The sequence below is a fragment of the Suncus etruscus genome, chromosome 8 (assembly GCF_024139225.1).
Source record: "Suncus etruscus isolate mSunEtr1 chromosome 8, mSunEtr1.pri.cur, whole genome shotgun sequence".
Lineage (NCBI taxonomy): Eukaryota > Metazoa > Chordata > Mammalia > Eulipotyphla > Soricidae > Suncus > Suncus etruscus.
Window position 1 is genome coordinate 88,936,744 of NC_064855.1, and position 10,442 is coordinate 88,947,185.

Below are 10,442 nucleotides of genomic sequence, written 5' to 3' on the forward strand. Positions count from 1 at the left end.
ATCTCCTTTAGACACACCTTTGTTGAAACTGCTAAGTACTGAAACTTGGTTTAGTCATCCTTAAAACTTGGTATTTATATCTCTGTTCCTTGTTGCCTTAGTAACACATCACCATAAATCAGGTGGTTTAAAACAATAAAAAGTATCTGCTCACAGTCCTAAATGCCCCATGTCCTAACTCGGTAACTTTTAGCAACAATCAACATGTTTCTATAACTATGCTTTTGTGAATAAGTTTGATTCCTCTTTCAGCTTATAGAGGAGACGATCTCTTTGGCTTCTGGCTACATCATTTCGACTCACACTTTCATCTTTCTGTGTTTCTCCCTCAGTCTATGTTTTTAGATACTCATCTTACTCCTTCATATAAGGATACACATAAACACATTCTAATAACATAATCACCTCATCTTAATACCCTTAATTTAACAACAAATTCAAATCTGCCTTTTTAATATATTTAAAATTAAGATTGTGGGAGTGAATATTTTACCATAACACAGTGTTCAAATATTTTTTTTTGTTTTTTGAAACTGACGTATTTATTGGCTTAAAATATCTGGACTAATACTTATCATGAATTCTGTTATGGCAATAATAATGTAGACACAAAAAGTGTAATTACTTCACATATGATAATGTATCACTCATAATCTAATAATAGTGACACATGAGAGGAGGATTCTACCCTATCTTACCTTTAAAGGACCTGAACAATATCATATTAGAGTTTACTTTCCACTTGTTCCAGGCATCTTATTTGTTGGAAGATGAAAAAGGAGAATATCACTAATTTAGGTTGTAAGTAATAGCATCCCTTATCAAAGCATCTTTGATACTTCTTTCAAAAATTGTTCTTCAAGAGTTGGAGCAATAGCACAGCAGTAGCGCATTTGCCTTGCATGCAGCTGACTGAGGACAGACTGGTTCAATTCCTGGCTTCCCATATGGTCCCCCAAGCCAGGAGCGACTTCTGAGTGCAGAAGCAGGAGTAATCCTGAGCATCACCAGGTGTGGCCAAAAAAATATTGTTTTTATGTGGCAAATTGTATGACTTAAAAATGTTCTGTGTCCCACTCAAAAATACTTCTACCCCCTTGGAATATCTTTTGGACTATGATTATATTTCTTCACACTGGTGGACTTGATTTGACTAAAGAAAATAAGCAGAAATAAAAATTCTTGCGCAACTACTCTAGCCTATCTACCTATAATCTTAGTAATCAAGTATTAGTTAACATCTCCAATTTGTGTTATAACAATTATACAAAAATATTATGCCCATGCCTTTTCTATGTGAAAGATTACATAGTGTTCAAAATATTTTCTGATCCACATTTCTGTCCTCACTCTTGACTCTCTCTTTGAGGAAGTATTGTACAGTATGTTGAACTCAGGCATGATTGAGTAGATCGCTTTGGCCAATGAAGTACTGTCAGATTCTATGTGTCATTTGAGAAAAAGCATATGATTCAGTAATCTCTTTTTCCCTCTACTGTGAGAGAGACAAGATCTCAGCTGAAAGCTGTTCCACCTGTTTAGATCCTGAAATTTAAAAAATTACATTTCTTAGATAAAAGCTACAGCCTAGCCACCTTGAACATATTGTATTAACATGCTTAACCTCTGAAGCTATAAGTGCTCAAATTTTTGGATCTTTGCTAACACAACATAAACTAAGGTATACACTGCATCATTTATTGATCTTAAATCCATTAGATGAGATGAACTCATTGCAGAGAAATTTATTTTTCTCTTACAAGTTTCTTATATCTCTTACCCACCTTTCATTCTTGAGTTTATCTTTACCTTACCAAATGGCTTACTTTTTTCATTATTTAACTTTGTTCCTTATGTCTAGTCTTCTCTTTCTTGCTATAACACTAAAATTATACTCTGAATTTTCAAGAATTTTAAATTCAAATTTCTATATTTAATATCACTTAAATACTGCCTTATTACACTGCTATTCTAGCTTTCATCAATGAGAGTGCTTGTATAAATAATTGGTATTTTTTTGGAAATTCGTTAACAATTGTTAAACAGATATTATTAAAAATTCAACTATATACACTCACAATTAGATAAATTATAATAAAATAAAGGTTATAATAAATAAAACTCACCAAGACCTAATAATTTCACTAGATATTATTATTATTAATTGTTATGAAATGTCTATTATACCTATTAAGTGAAAATAGAATGTACTATGTGCATCTTTTCCAAATGTTGCATTTAGTGATTTCATGTTGATAGTTTGGAATCTGGTCTGATAAAAAGATTTATGCAACAGAAATCAGCATTACATATTAATCAAAACTTAAAAAAAAAACACAAAGCAATAGCCATCTGCACATATACCTAAAATCAAGATAAAAATCTATATAAATGTTAAGCTTAAAATTAAACAAGATTTGAGGGCTGATTTTAGATAAATGAGCATTAAGCATAAATATAATCTTAAGATACCAAGATATATTTCAATATCATCTACATTTGTGGGAACAACATTTTAAAAACAGATGTGATTTTATGAGAACACTATGATACAATAACTAAATGTAAATTATATATAAGTCTGTTCAAACTAATTTAGTACTCAAAAAAGTGATCAGCAGAAAATATAGGAAGATAAAATTTAGTAGGTTAATAAGATGATTGAATTTTCTGACAGGGTTAATTCATTTGTAATAGTGGAAAAGATTTGGACTAGTGGAGGGGAAACAAGTCTTTACTATACATAAAAGTGTTTATATATATTTTATTGAAATTCCCATCTTTCTTTGAAAAAAATTATAGCCTTCATGGGATAATCATATTTCTTATCTCCTCATTCTGACTAATTAGTAATTATAAATTGCCTATTTTAAAATAGGATCTAGGACACAATGAGAATTTTTTTAAGTTAAATCAAGCTGGGCTAGATGCCCAGAAAAATGAAAAATTTAGTTTAACACCTTTGGGATTTCTTTGTACATCTATGCTTCTTCAATTGGGTTTATTAGACATTACTAATTGAAATAATGATAAAATATCTCGAAATTAAACTCAAAACAGTGTTAGTCAGAGATAAAAAAGGCATTTTTAAATCAATGTTTGAGAGAAAAATATCTATCCAGAGACTTGTCTCAAGTTTCCTTTGAAATAAATTTAAGGTGTTCAACCTGCCAGCATTTTAAATCAATATCTAGAGAGAAAATTTTCTCCTGAAACCTACAAAAATATATGCTTCAGGATGGAACAATAGTACAGCTGGTCAGCATATTCTTTGCTCACAGACAACCCAGGTTTGATTCCCAGCATCCCATATAGTCCCCTGAGCCACACTAGAAGTAATCCCTGAGCCTGAGCAGCACATGCTCATACAGAAACATGCTTATTAATTAACTCAGATGTATAAATGTTGGAGGGGTTACAAAACAGAATTAAATAAGCACAATATGTATGTCTACCAATGGAGACAAGCATGCAGACCAGGTAAAAAGAGAAGATGAAGAAGTACAATATTTGTAATAAACTCCAAGAACTATTCTTAGGCTATGATTATCACAGTACATTGTTAAGCCACAATTCTCAGCTATTTGTGAATAAGCTTGTCAATGGAATGGTTATTTTTTGGTTTTTTATTCAAATACCTAATGGAGAGTTCTATTATCAATTACACTCCATAATTATTTATACACTCCACTAATTATTTAATATTTATCCCAAACACTTTAGAGGCTCTGTTTTGTATCAACTAAATCAGGGGAGTCAAGCCAGTGACTACATTTCAATCCCTAATGCGCAGGATCTATGACTAACTGCAGTATGTCTAATCAGAGGCAATTCTGTTCTAAAAAAAAAGAGCTAGTTGGAAGGAAGGATAGTCCTGCGATAAGAAGATTTTATAGATTGTATGGTGTTCATCATATGGTTTTGGTTTTGTTTCTACTTTAGTGTTTTTTTTTTGTTGTTGTTGTTGTTTTTGTTTTGGGGCCACACCCGGTGACGCTCAGGAGTTACTCCTGGCTATGCGCTCAGATGTCGCTCCTGGCTTGGGGGACCATATGGAACGCCTGGGGATCGAACCATGTTCAGTCCTAGACTAGCGCTGGCAAGGCAGACACCTTACCTCCATGCCACCATGCCGGCCTCTTTAGTGTTTTCTTGACCCAAATTTTATATACTACTGAGTAAAAGTAAAGATTAGACTATTAAGTCTATACAGAACTTATATGGTCTTCAAGTATCAATTCATGGACAGTGTGGTACACAAGTATAAAAAGATTTAAGAATGTCGTTCTAAACCTCAACCACTTTTCTTATGTGGTTCTCACATCCCATGGTATCAAATAACAGCCTAGGTCTCTGAGAAATTATTCAGCTTATTTAGTTCAGCAAAATCTGAATAATTCCACTGGAATTGTCTCATCTAAACTGCTCAGTTTGTTGTGACTCTGCCCTCAGAGACAACCATCTGTGAGGTTTTTGCTAGCAGAATTCTCTCATTTAGAGCTAAACATGAAAAAATAATCTACTTTCCTCTATCAAAATGTCATATTGTAGAATAGTGTGATAAGAAGTATCTTCAAATGTTGTAAAACATTATTCCCATTAATATAGGAAACTATTATGATAAAGGAAATAATCTCACCAATAGCACTGATGACATAAGATATATTTAATTAGCATATTTACCACCAATGAATAACTTACATCTTGACAAGCTAAGTAATTAAGAAAATGCTCAGCAAGCCGCATCCATTGATGTTACCTCTCACTGTGGCCTTCAGTCAGAGGAAAGAGAGCTCCAAAAAGAAAAAGTGAAAATTGGTAGAAGGCAAAATATTATAAAAATTCCTAGTATTCTAGTGGTTTTAATATGATGTTTATACCATATAATTTCTTCAAATTCTATTAAGATATTTATTATTTTGAAGGGTATAAAATGAATTTTGTTAATTCTAGGGGAGAGGTTGCTATTATTACTAATGCTAAAGCAACTCTGCATTATGCTTAAAATTTTTACACATCAGTCTCCTTGTGCTTAATTTCTAATCTCTAAAGCCTAAATAATATCCTCTGGCCTTTATAAAATAGAGATGATCAAAGTACAGCAGTTAGTCTAGTTCCTAGTGCACAGCCTTTAATTCAAGGTAACTAATAACTAAACATAATTTCTACTAAAAAATGTTGCCTAACTTTTCAAGTTATCTTTTCTAGTTACTTCTCCTATTACATGTCCTTTTTCTTATTCTACCAAAAGTTTTTCTTTCCTCATCCAACAGTTTTCAAACCACTGTGATTGATATCTCTTCCTTGCTCGTTTATTTTGAATACAATTTCCAATATGGTGCTAAAGAAAATACTAATAGTTAATGCTTCAAGTTCAAATGCTGAGCCCTTAATTTCAAGGTTCAGTTTCTGAATTTCTTTCCATATTCATTTACTTACTTATACATAGCTAATCAGCTTTTCTTTGAGGCTAAAATATTTGAGTACTCATTAGAGCAACACTGTTACCTTGTTCCTACTCCCTATAGGACCCTGATTGTGACATTCTAGTTTCACTAGGATGCTCTGGCATGTTCTCAAGCTTCTGTTGAATGAACTTTGAAAAACAAGTCTTTAGTTTCAAGGCTAGTTTAAGTGATGTCTCCATTAAGAATTTTGGGAGGAGGTTTTTGGACACGCCCAGCATCTCTCTGGACTTATTCCTGCCTCTGCACTCATATATTATTCCTGGCAGGCTTGAGGGACCATATAAGTTACCAGGGATTTAACTTGGGTCAGTCATGTGCAAAACAAATGCCCTACCACTCTGCTACCACTAGGCCCTTATTAACCATTTTTAAAAAAGAAAACAATCTAACATTGCAGAATACAGCACTTAGCAAACATTTACTTTCTATCTTTAAGGTTTCCTTTTAAAAATTAAAAACTTGAGTTGTAGAATCAGTTCATTACCCTACACACAAACACTTTTGTTTTTGATTCAGGGACCACAAGAGCTATTCCTAGCTGTGTTCAGGTGTGACTCCTGCTGGGACTCAAAGAATTATATGGTGAATAAGATATTGAACTGGGTCATCTTCTTGTAAGTCAAAAGTCCTATCCTCTGTACTAGCTTTCAATTTTAATGTATCTGTTTTTAATCAGAAAAAAATGAGTTAAAATTATAAAATCATTAAAAATTGGGACAGAGAGAGAGAGAGTATAATGCTTAAAGCTTCTGACCCATAGAAGTACCTGTTCCATAGACACATATTATAGTCAAAATGACCTCCATTCTCCCGTACAGAACTAGGAGCAATCTCTAGCACAGAGGGTTGTGACTCAAACCCTCACCACCACCCCCTAAGAATATTTTTGCTCTCTTTTGGCTACCACTCCTCATTTAACATTTTTTATTTTTTATATGTGGTTCCCCCAGGAGATTGTTATTTATTATTTAATCACTGTGAGTTACAAAGTTACTTACGATTGAGTATCAGGCATACGTTGTTCCAACATAAGTCCCTGCACAATAGCTTATTACCCCCACCAATGTTACCCCAAACTGCCCTTATATCAAGCACTTTTTCCCCATTAATTTATTATTCTCTAACCTAACCCTCACAACCCTCACCCAGTGTCAAGCTTCATACGGAATACCAGCTCTATTGCTCTTTTTCTATTGCCATTGGGCATTTGAATTTCCCCTGAAAAATTTCTTTATAATCTATATATGAGAGTGATCATTTTTAGTCTGCTCCTTTGCACCTGGATTATTTGATTTAGTATGATATACTTCAAATCCATCCACATTATAGCAAATTACATGAATTTATCATTTTGTATGGCTGAGTAGTATTCTATCATGTATATTTATTATAGTTTATACAGTCATTTGTCCATGGAGTGTTGTGTTCCTTTCATTTTTGGGGGGGGGTATTGAACATAGTGCTGCAATGAATATAGAGAGTAGATATCTCTTTCTGCATTGAGTTTTGGGTCCTTTGGGGTATGTTCATAGAAGTGGAATTCCTGGGTTATATGGATGCTCAATTTCTAAGGGTATTTTTGAGGAGCTTGTCTATATTGTCTTCAGTCAACATTCCCACTAGCAATTAATGAAGATCTATACTTGTCATAACTTGTATTATTCTTTTAAACTGTTACCCGTCTTTATGTGCATGGTTTTATCTCATTGCTATTTTTGGTTTGCATTTCCCTAGTTAGTAATAATATAGAGAAATTTTTCATATGCTTCTTGATTATTTGTATTTCTTCTTTAAGTAAGTTTCTATTCATATCTTAAACCTAATTTTGTATGGTTGATTATTTTTGTAGAATTCTACCACTTCATTGTAAACCTTGTATATTAAAACTTTGCTGGATGAATGATGGGAAAATTATTTTCAATAGTCTGTGACCTGTTTTTGTATTTAGTCATTATTTCCATGGAGGAGCAGACATTTCTTATTTACTGAAGTCCCATTTGTTTATCTTGGCTTCTACTTGCCTGCCATCCTTAAAGATGTCTCTAGCTAAAATACCATGGCGAGTTCTGCCTATAGTTTCCTCTATATATTTTTATGAATTTAGGTCTTTAAACCTTGACTTTTGTGCATGATATTAAAAAGAGGCCCAGGTTCAACTTTTTCTTGCAAATTGCTGACCAGTTCCCCAACACCACTTGTTGGAGAGGCTTTCCTTACTCTACTTCATTTTTTTCTCTTTTATCAAAGACTAACTGATCATATACACCAGGATCTCTCTTTTATTCCATTGACCTAAGAATTTTTCCTTATTCTAGTACCATTCTGCTTAATTACTACCTCTTTATAGTCTTGTATAGAGTTGGGAAACTGATGTCTCCCGTCTTCTTTTTCCCCAAGGGCTTTGGCTACTCACTAGGGAGGGCTGTTATTGTTCATAAGAAGATTATTTGATCTACTTGAAAAATGCTAAGGGTATCTTTATAGACTGCGCTGAATCTGTATAATGCTTTGGAGAGCATTGCCAACTTGATGTTAATCCTCCCCATCCATGAGTGACAGATGTATTTATCCTAGTGTCTTCTTTTATTTCTTAAAGTAGTGTTTTAATAGTTTTCTTTGTGTAGAATGATCTTTGAAAGATCTTTTTTTTTTTTTAGTTAGGCTTTACTAGTAACTGATATTATGAGGCACATATATGAATGGGGAAGTCTTTCTTTTAAATCTCTTCTATTTTATTATTTGAATATTGAAAATCCATGAACATTTATGTGCTAATTTATGCGCTAATTTTGTAGTCTGACATTGTACTATACAAATCTAGTGTATCTAAGAATTTTTGAAGAATCTTTAGTGTATTCCAGATGTCATTTGCAAATAATGAAAGCTTAATTTCTTCCCTTTTTCTTTCCTATCTGGTAATATTAATATTTGTTTCTTGCCTAATTGCTATAACAAGTATAAACAATACTATACTGAATCGAAGTAGTCAAAATGGGCAACTTTGTTTTATGTCCAATCTGAAGTGTAAGAATTTTAGTTTCTCTGCATTGAATATAACTTTTGCTAATGGATTTTTAGTAAATGACTTTTACTATGTTGAGGAAATGTCCTTCAATTCCCATGAATTAGAGTTTTTATCATGAATGGGTGTTGGATCATATGCTTTCTCTCTCTAATCATATGATTTTTCTCATATTGATATGGTGTATTATATTGATTTACTTGCAGATATTAAACCATCTTGATACACCTGATACAAACATGGTCATGGCATATGATGTCTTGATAAGTTGTTGGAATCAATTTGCTAGCATTTTGTTGAGAATTTTTACATCTATGTTTATCAGATTATTAGTCTGTAATTCTCATTTTTTTGTGCTTCTCTGTCTGCTTGAAACTGTTTGAGATGTTTCTTTTTCTACTATTTTCTGAGATACTAAAAAGGATTGTAGTCTGTCTTCTCTAAAGGTTGGAAGAACTCACTAGTGATTCCTTATTGACATGGAATAATTTGGGGGAGGTTAGGAAGTTTTGATTACCATTTCAATTTCCTCCAGAATTATAGGTTTATTAAGATATTCTAATTTTATTTTTTACTTTATTTTTTATTAAGATATTCTAAATCAACTTGGTTCAGCCTTGAGAAGTTATTAGAGTACAAGAATTTAACCATTACTCCTATGTTTTTTTCTTCAGAGTACTCTCTGATGATTTGTTGAATTTCAGTGGTATTTGTTGTTATGTGCCCATTTCATTTCCAATTTAGTAATTATGATTTCTCTCTTTGTGAGTCTTGCTAGTGGTTTACCTATCTTGCCTATTTTTAAAAGAACCAGCTCTTGGCTTAGTTAATTATTTTTTATTCAAATTCATTTTCTTGCTAGATTTTATTCTAATCCATGTATCAAGGTTTGATAGATTAATGTTGACATCTCCAAATATGACTGTGCTGTTATTAATGTCTTCTTGCAAGCCTACAAGCAGGTGTTTTACATATTTTACTGTCCCCTTGTTATGTAGATATATTTTTAGTAGTGTGAGTTCTTCATAATGTATATATCCATTGATCATTAATAAATGGTCCTTTCTGTGTCTATTAACATTTTTAATCCTGAAGTTGGTGTTGTCCATTACCTTTCTGGCTAACTCTGTCTTTTTGTGGGCATAGTGTGCCTTAAATATATTTTTCCACTTTTGATTTTTCCCTTCCTGTTCAAATGTTATTTTTGTAAGCAACAGAGGTTGAGTCAATTTTGTAATTTATCTGTCACTCTGTGTCCTCAATTAGTTCATTTAACCATTGGCAGTGACATTAGTATCATGAACATTTGTGTCATCTTTCTGTAGAAGTTTGACTATTTGGGAGTTTTATCTTGTTTTAATATAGGCACTTTATTTCCTCTTACAGAGATGGCTTCTCAGAGATAAAGTTCCTGATCTTTTTATATGTGAAGTGTTGTATACTTATTCAAATCTGAATGAGAGATTCTAGTTGATTACTGAATTTTATTGAGGTGGTATTTTTATAATTTTAATATCTCACCACATTCTTTGATCTCCTAAGATCTCATTGATAAATTAGCTGTGAGTATTATCAGAGTACTTTTCTATGCATATACTTTCTTTGATATTGCTACTTTCAGTACTTTTTTCCTCTATCTGTGACTTCTGTTAGTCTGATTAGGATGTGTCTTGGAATATTTTATTTTGGATCTCCTTTATCTGGTAAGTTCTCTGGAACTTCTCTGCAATAAAGTCATTGACTGTTTCTTCTTCATCAGGGATTCTTTTAGGTCTCTCTGGTATTATTCTTATGTTGTTCCTTTGTAATTTATCCCAGAGTTCTCATGTCTACTGCTAATTTATATTAAGTCTTTTCCTCCATCTTCTGCCATTTGTCTGGAGGTTTCCAGCACTTGAACCTGCAACTCACTAATTTTTTCTTAGCTAATGTTACTCTGCTTCTAGGTCCAC